General features: G+C 30.9%; 1 long non-coding RNA gene across 1 annotated transcript; it reads left to right on the forward strand.

Annotated features, from left to right (window-relative positions):
• Positions 1–3,105: 3,105 nt before the first annotated feature.
• On the forward strand, positions 3,106–6,486 carry LOC129964206 (uncharacterized). The gene is made up of 3 exons (XR_008784083.1): positions 3,106–3,224; positions 4,727–4,902; positions 6,373–6,486. It is a non-coding gene; the product is annotated as an uncharacterized LOC129964206 (long non-coding RNA).
• Positions 6,487–9,494: the final 3,008 nt, after the last annotated feature.

Below are 9,494 nucleotides of genomic sequence, written 5' to 3' on the forward strand. Positions count from 1 at the left end.
GAGAGTATTTATTGGAAAAGGAGAAAATTTGGGGCGAGTGTTGTCTCGTGATTACAAAACGAAGAAAATTATTCATGGATATTCACCAAAAAAGTAGGATTTCAGAAGTACTAATAGGGGTTGGAGCATCAATGAAACAGAGAACTTGTGATGCAATTATACGTAACTCGGATTCTCTCGGCTATTAAAATAAGGGATATGGGGTTGTTAAACAGCAGTCCTTGATCAGTATTCTTTGATAAATTAAAATGATTTATTTGACTTAAATCGAAATGAATACTTTTTTTTATCAATTTGCTAATATATTATTCATATTAGACTAATATTTAAAAGAATATAACGAAATAATATAAAAAAAATCAAAATTCTCTACGAATCAGAATTTGTTCAGTAAAATTTTAATTAAAAACAATTATACAAAGATGTAGGAATAAAGACAAAAACATAATTTAAATTCAAAATTTAATGCAAGTACGGCAATTCATTTATAAAGATAAGCGTAAGAATGGGATTCGATATTTGTATGGAAATTTGTATTCCAAGCGTTGTTCTTTTTGCTCCTATTCCCCGTTTAATGAAGGCAATAAATTATATATTTTCATGGATCATTTCGTGGATTTTATTAATATCTTAAATTTTAATATCAAGACCAAACATAAACTCTCATTTATCTACTTTATTGCATTTTTAAATAATTGTTTTCACAATCATACGGATAGAGAACAGCAGCGAACAGGTAATGAGTTTGGTCCAAAATTGGATACAAGTTAATACTTCTGGTGATAACAACATATTCAGAATCTCATTCATCTAGTTCGCTTTGTTTTCGAACAATTATGTTAACATACATAAAGACAGATGGACAAAAATGGACAGATTAATCTTGTTAGGGGCCTCTAGAATTGAATTTTTGGAACCGTCTGTGATCAGCATGCATAGTGTACACTTCGAATTACCAACCATCATGCTTTAAAACAGCATTATTTCGACTACTTTTTATCATAATAGTTACATTTTTACTCATAATAACAATAATCGTTAATTTATGTAATTAATCTTTGTTGATAATTAATGCAATTTGAATTCATCAATTTTATCTTATAACCCAAAAGAAGCATGTATAAATGTTATTGAAAGGATTCGTTGAATGAGAGAAAATGCAATCAGCTCTTTCACAACGAAATAACTTTTTAATTACAGCGAATTCTTGTCTAGTGGCGTAAATTATTAATTACTTAAATTGTAAAAAGTTTATAAATAAGATAAGAAATGAATTGATATTGGAAAATTTAAACATTAAAAAAGAAATAGTGATAGTGATCAAAAATTTATTTCGTACATAAACCGATATTTCAGCATATTTTCTTAGTATTAAATTAAATTTCAAAAACTTACTATCTCGTCTCTTCTTCATTTATTTCAGCAGAAATTTTCCAAAACTATTAAATGATGAAGTAATTACAATTAGTAAAAATTATCGTTTTTATAGTTTAAAAGTTAAAAAATGAAACGAAAAGCAAAATGTTTTTTGGAGCAGAAAATTATACACAACTTTTTATTCAATGATTTAAAACAAAAAAAAAAATATTGAAATTATCTAAGTGAATATTATTAAGTAATACGATATGAAATTTTTATTATATATTTTAATCAGAGAAATGTACTAAATATGTGAGCAAAAAGACGTGTAAGGTTAAAAGAATAAAAATGGAAAGAAATCGATGCAGGCATTTTTTAGTTGAAATCAAAGAAAACAAATTATTCTCGAAATAGAGTTTGATGAATTATATTTTATTAAAATCATTTATGAAGTAAATTTAGATATTGTGTTATGAATTTTGATATTCTCAAAAGACCCAAGCACTGGCCAAGTATTTAACGAATGTTAGACATAGCGCATAAACATAGATACAGAAGCTATTGCTTCAAGACACTTCAAGATACGGACCCATGTATTATAGCATTCGAGTTCCTCACAGTAACTTTAATATTCGAGTTAATGCTTATTTTTAAAATTTTAAAACTCTTTAAACTTTGGAAACATTCGTTTATTCATAATTCAAAAAGATTTAATTAAAAAGTTATAGAAATTTATTTGTACAAGTTTAAAAAAATCAGACACATCAGATAAACAAGCAATAAGCACCGTGAACAAATTAGCTGAAAATTGTACAAATTAATCATGTTTTCTGTCATCTCTAAGAAATCATTTTTAATCTTTTTGAGCGTTAATATGTTTGTTAATGAGATATATGATTGGGAAGAAGAATCTAAGTATTTTATACAGTTACATCAATTTGAAATTCAGAGAATAATCGCAATGAAGTCCATCGGTGCTTTATACGGATCTATAGATTTGCCATTTACAATATATTTCCAATTTATTCTATCTGTTGGTTCTTTTAATATAAAACTTAATATACATGAATAAAGGATGAGATATAAAATGAATAAGAAACGGCTTTCCTTTCGAATCTTAAATTGTTTCTTAGAACAATTAATCAATAGCATTTTCAAAATGCTATTAACATTTTACAAATTAGCAGAAATTCCTCATCAAGAACAGTGGGATGGATTGTTAGATTTGCATTTCGTTTTAAAGCTGCTTGGAGTATTTTAGGGGTATAATATAGTTGGATTAATGACATCTTATAAACTTGGCTAATAGAGATAATAATGTTCATAAACAAAATTCAAAGATAAATTTACGTTCATTGAATTTAGTTTTAATCTTGGTATATGAGGGCTAATTTAGGACGAACTTCTTCATTTTGAACCATGGTCAAATGATGAATCTAGAACATAGCAGATATCGACTTGAAGATATTTGGTTCGAGGTTCAGGATTTAAAATGCAATAAGCCAGTATACCTTACAAACCATCATTGAAATCTTTTCCAAAATTAACAATTCTATGTTCTCAGTTCTGCAAGCATTATGCCACTGAGGTATTAAAACGAAAAAAGTGAAACTAGTTTTATGCAAATGAACTCTAAATGTTCAAACAGAAAAATATATCGATTCAGGCAATTTTGATTGGTTAAAAAATATTCAAGATGCTTTAAAACAGACAAATCTGTCTGTGATCTTTTTCACATTTTGTTATGTTTCTAAGCTGATTTATTTGATATATTTATAAGAATGTTTTCTATGAAACTTTTCGAATATATGTGGTAGCATGTTACGTATTTACACCTGTTGCTGCGATTGCCTTCCTTTTTATTGGTAAGCAATTATTTTTATAGATTTTATTGGAATGAAAGCTTTTTGGCTTTAGAATATTTATATTATTTCAAGTTCAAAGAATTCTTATCTCTATAACTGTCTATTGTCTTTGTTTACCATTGTGTCGATGTTTTAACTTTTGAATTGGCTGAAAGGTTTCAAACTGGTTTCTGATGTTCAGTATTAATATATAAATTTCATTTGTTTTTATGAATAAAGTAACTAATATTTTCATTAATTATTCAAATGGTTAACTTGACCAGATTTGTTGTCGCTACTAAACATTATGATGAATAGTTAAGATCGATGAATAGTGTGATTAGGGCTAAAAGCATCATACGACTGCTTAAATTAAACAACAAAATGCTTATTGGGTCACAGAATGATCACTAACTATATATCATTAATTCCGTGACTTAAAACATTCCCCATACTTGCGTACTTAATTTCTAAATAAGTTTACGAACTGAATCCCCAGGAGGAAGTAAACCGTGCTTTGGAATATTGCAATGCATGAATTCTCTAAAATTGAACCGTTATAAAATAATTGTACAAGGATTCTGAGAATAATAGGAACAGTTTAAATAAAAATTAAAACATCCTTTCCTAATAACCTCTCTACTCGAGATTGTTTTTCTTAAGAAATTTGAAGGAATAAATACTTACTCGATTCGACTAATCTTTCATTTTAACAGGGAACGATTTCCTTAAAAAACGGAACTTTTCAGAGATGCAAACGTTGTTCTGTTGGCGCCATATATACATTTCGAAATCTAAACATCGAATTCAAATATATCCTTCATAATATCTTTAATATTTCTGAATATCCTAATTTTCAGACTTCGGATTACTGAATACTCAAAATAATCAAATAATCACGGAAAAACCAAAAAGATCAACAAATTGCATAGAATTCCTTTAGAATGTTCGATTATATTAAAATGAAAAGTGTGAAATGACAAACGATTCCGAAAGCTCGAGCAGATGTTTTATTTGTTCTGACAAAATTCGTTAACAGACGATTATAATTTGAATAAAATAATTCTGCAAGAATTGCAACAGGATAATTATTTGTTTACTTTAAATAGAACACTGAATGTTTTATTAGCAATAATGTTTTAAAACGTAATTAAATTCGTAAATGTTTATTTATCAAATTTAATTTTAATTTCTTGCATAACTATTATAGTAATTGTACAACTCAAGCGAAAAGAATCCTAAACAAATCAGTAGGGTTACTAGAAAAACCATTCGGCTTGCTTTTTCGAGTTGCCATATTGGCGGCAAACTCCGTGGAACACAAAAAAAAACTATTAAACCCAAATAAGAGTTCATTTTATTCGGAGAAACGCAATGCTTCCAGAAAATTTTAACAGACAGTTCACAAATTTGAGAAACATCGTTGCAGAAACTTCTAGATTGTTCCCGAAATTATTAATCCAACTTCAAGTTTATAAAGTAAAAATACTTCTTGCATATTTAGCTTTTAAATTTACTTACAGGAACTCCGAATTGCTTCAAGCTACTGCCCCGTTTGGATTTAAAGCGAGTTGCAAGTTTACATCGGAGTTCATATCGGGTTCTACCCATGCAGCTCAACTAAGAAAACAAGATGTTTGAAAGTTCATATTCTATATAATCTCTTGATAGAGGAAGCTACTCGAACTACTTGGCCAAGGTGAGAAACTGAGCAGATGTCTTTTTATTGTTGCATTTAGAGTTAAATGAACAGGATTAAAGTAATTGGCTATTTGTAAGAATTTCGCACATTTTTTAATGGATTTTTGTAATGGGAAGTTAATGTGGATTTTTAACTTTCCGATCTGGAAATATTTCTTGACGCCAGTTTATGATAAATAACGCCTTAAATCTATTCCCCGAAACCTTTCACTGTCAGTTAATTGAAATTATTTCAATGTTTTAGAAAATAGTCAATTACTTTGATTCAAAGTTCATCTGACAGAAGTTCATTGTATGGACGGTATTTCATTTTCCGGTTAAGATCAAAGACGTTCAGTTCTTCCAAAATTGCATGCTGATATCTTTGTTTTAACCTCCTGCCACACCATTTGACTCGATCAATCCCTGCCGCAGTCAGTAGGAGCTGATGCACACAAATTGAATACGAGCTGAAATTTGAAAAATTGTGCTTGTTAAGATACAGCCCATCTGGGTGTCAAAATTCTTTTATTTTTTATATATACTATACACCAAAATACAAATGATTAAATCAAATGTCATTGTCAGAAGGACATAGTAAAAACGGATCTAAAGGCAAATTTCGTTTTGTAAATAAAATATGAAATTGTAAGTTGGATTGTTCGTTGGCATAAAGATGCAGTAACAATACAATTTCATGGTCTATTCATCTTTATGATTAAATGATGCAAAAAGTTGATACTCGATATTGAAGTGAATATATATGGCCCGATCTGTTTCCCGAATCAAACTCGTGATGCACACGTTTGCACTAGTCGCTCCACGGGTATAATTCATGACAATTACACCGACATTTTCTTACGAGTGTGCCTCATTTTTCTTTGGTTCAAGGTTCAAAATTGTTATGAGAAAGTATGGCAAGATGCTAACCATCTCGTTGCGTAATTTAAAATCGCTATTTTGATGCAACTTTTGCAAATAAGTTCAATTACTTTTCGAAGGAAGTGAACTGATGCCATGTTACGCGATAACATAATAATCTGAAGTCGTAAAAATAACTCTAAACTGCGAAAAACTCGGGATGCAACAGAACGTACTAAACGCCAAACCATGGTAATCGCGGGATACGCAGCTGAAGGATTGAGGCCATTGGCCTATTTTATGAAATTCAAATCTGTGTGAACCTAAAAAATTGGTTTTAGCATATAATTAGACGATATAATCAACTTCGCGTGAGTGTGTAAAAACTTGATGAAAGAAAACTTAATCGAGATTCGTTTGAATTTTTAATGGAATAAAAGCTCAAATTCAGTTTTGAACACTCCTTGGAAAGAAATTTCATTTATACTTAATCGTATCCGCTTTCTGCAAAATTTTGCTGTTTAGATTGACATCTTGTTTCGGGTCAAGATCTTTTTCTTTAAACCCATTTTGTATAATTTGCACAAAAATCTAACTTTCCTGTATTTAATAAAACGTATTTTTTCAGATCAATTCCGTTCGAGTTCGAATAGCTACTGCGAGAAATTGCAGATGGGAGTTGCAATTTAATTCTTGGAGTTGCCAAATGTTTTGTTCAAGTGGGAGCGCAAGACTTCTATGGTAAGTTTTTAAGATCCTCGACTTCAACTAACCACGAACAAATTTTGTTCACTTGCCAACTTCTGTTCTATTTTTCTATTACGACATTAGGAGCTAGAACTGCTCATTAGTAATGTGAACTAAATATTACATATACTAAATATAATGATTATTCAAGATTCAGAGTTTAAGTAAGAAAGAAGGTAACAGAAACCCACTTTTATTGGGAATGGTTATACCGAATGTCTTCTATTGACTGCCAAAGCAGCTTAATGCTAGTGAAAATACTTGTCGGCGGGTATCGTAAGCCTCGAACCTGCTTCTAGTGTGGAGTTTTTAGTTTCGTAAAATACCGTATTTTAACAAACTGTAGAAACATCGAACTATATATTAACCTGTAATCGATATATTTAAATACATGTATGAATCACCAGAAAACTTTATGCGAACGTGTCTGTTAGAAGAAATTGAATGCCAACTGTTTCATTTGCAAGTGGTGCAAGATGAAACGTGAACCAACGTAAAACGCAGGCTCTCATAGAAATTTCATCAAGTTAAATACTTACTAAATTTAGCTGAGTCGGCTTGTTTATTTTCAAAGCGTAGTTCAGTCGTGTGCAATTGTTTTATTTGCGACTGTTGCAAGTTTCGAAAGGTAGTTAGAATTCTATAATGCAAAGAAAAGGTATAGTGCAGCGGAATAATCTTCGAATCCCTTTTATTAAAATTGAACTTGCAATCGGCTAAACAAACTCCTTCATATAAAAGCTTAGCTTACTAAGTTGCACCCATTCCTCCAAGAACACAACATTGCGTCCCTTTTTTAGCAATAAAACAATTATTTCAGTAATTGATGAAATACTAGTTATTGATAAGAACGATGCGAAATTTCTAATGATTTACTAAATCACTCTTGATTAGCAATACTTGGCTACTTTCGACTTGTCTAGAAAGGCCTTCACTCCTCCGGAATTTGTTGCTCGAGAATCTGGACTGTTACGGACAAAGGACATTTAATCTCGAAATTTCCAACTACTCTGCTTTTAATTCGAAACTAATTAACTAAAACAGTAAGCATTACTTCAAATTAATGACAATGAGCTCGTCGTTTCCACGCATGCAATGAATAAATTGTTTGGTGCGACACATGCAGGAAAGTGCGCAAAAATAAAAAGCCTAAAAATAGTAAGAGTTCAAAAGATTTTAAAGAAACATCGCTACATGAAAAGAAATTGGGAATGAAAAGCAACATTAGATTTAAAATGCTAACCAGCCGCCAAACAAACTTAAATTACAAAACCGAAAAATCTAACTCCAGTCATTCTGTTCAGATTTGCCACCACTTTATTTTGTAACGCCAAATCACTAATGGTCATTAATTTATCAAATCAATGGCGCTCTTAGCTTTAATTTTAAATTAAGTAAATATTTTTAAACAGACGATTCTAAGGTGAGGGTATCCTTTACTTAGATAAATCTTGCGGATGGGTTGCTTTTTCTTATATTATCAGTTGCTCTGGGATATTTCAATTTCTTTTTCTATACCCAGATGATAGATGCTCCTATCTTATTTGCATTTGTTTACATTTTACGTATTTATGGTCATCTTCAAGATGATTGAACTTTATTCATTGTATTCATTAAACTCTATTTTCAGGACTCCTTGTGAACTTCATTGAAAATCAAATTCTAGACGCTGAACTGGTTTTGCCTCAATCTCCATAAAGTCGAGTATCTTACCAGTTCTTCAAAGCTCTGAAATCAACTAGCCAGCTGGATGGTAAAAATTTCGATACTGAAGTGCTCTGATATGCTTGGATGATTTTGGAAATCCTGACAGTACCCACTGTGATTAAAGTAGATTAACTTAAGAACGGCATGAACTCGTATGTGTCCTGTTCTGTTTATCTATAAAATTATGTCTAGATATACACATCTAAAATTAGCCTTCATTTAACCGCTAGAAATCTATATACAACTTTGCAGGGGAACTTCATTGTATCTAGTAGTAGTACTCTCGAATTCATAATCTTAATTCTCAATTCAAATTTTATGTATGCCTTTAATTTTGAATCGCTTCAAATGAAATGGACATCATAGCTTCGGAACTTTTTCTTGAACTCGAATTGGTGAGAAGCTAGTGATATGTCAAACCTCAGTTTAATAACTATGGGAAGCTACAATCGTAGTCCATCTCGTAAAAACTATATCAAACCTCTCGTGAAAATGTTACTAATATTTATCGGTTAAGTACATTAAATATATAAATCTATAAAATCCCCTGTTTAACACTTGCTCGATGCGTCGCCGATTCAGTTGTAATTTACCGGGCGGTTAGTGTACTGTATTCATACGCATAAAATAAAAGCTTCCAACAATTCTCTTTAGGTAATTTCCTGTTTCAATTAAAATTTGATTATACGATGACTTTAAGAATCTTGGTTTTTAATACCAAGTTTTACCTCAAAGAATTCTTAAGTAATCTGTCAAATTAGCTTGGATAGAAACTAGTACAGTAATCCTTCAGATTGACAAAGCACTAAATTTAAAATCGCAACATCTTAAATAAAAATACTATCGTAATACCTCGGCAATGTTTAACCTGGATCGTTAAAACAAACATTGTTAAACAGCTCTAGAATCGAAATTCTTTCAAGAGAAGCAAACTTAAAGTACACCAAGCGTAGGATTTGGATGAATATTCCAAGAATTTGAGTCTTGTCTATAGTTAGGATACCAATATTAAAAGTAGAAATTGTTCTTAACTGGTTCATTATGGATGGCTGCAATGATCGAATAAGTCTTGGGAATGGGTAGGTTGGAATGGAGGATAGCACGTTAATATGCTGGTCCCTGTTTACTTTCCGTCTAGGCTGTTTGGGACCGGCGGTCTACATGGAAAGTATCGGTCCCCAGGGAATCGGTATTTAACGTGTTAACGAATTGGGTTAGCGATTTTGAATATGGGAAGTGCAGCGAGTGATCATTAAATTGTATGATGTGTAAAAAAAAAAGGAAAACAATTGTCTT

This window comes from Argiope bruennichi, chromosome 3, assembly GCF_947563725.1.
Source record: "Argiope bruennichi chromosome 3, qqArgBrue1.1, whole genome shotgun sequence".
In the NCBI taxonomy this organism is placed as follows: Eukaryota; Metazoa; Arthropoda; class Arachnida; order Araneae; family Araneidae; genus Argiope; species Argiope bruennichi.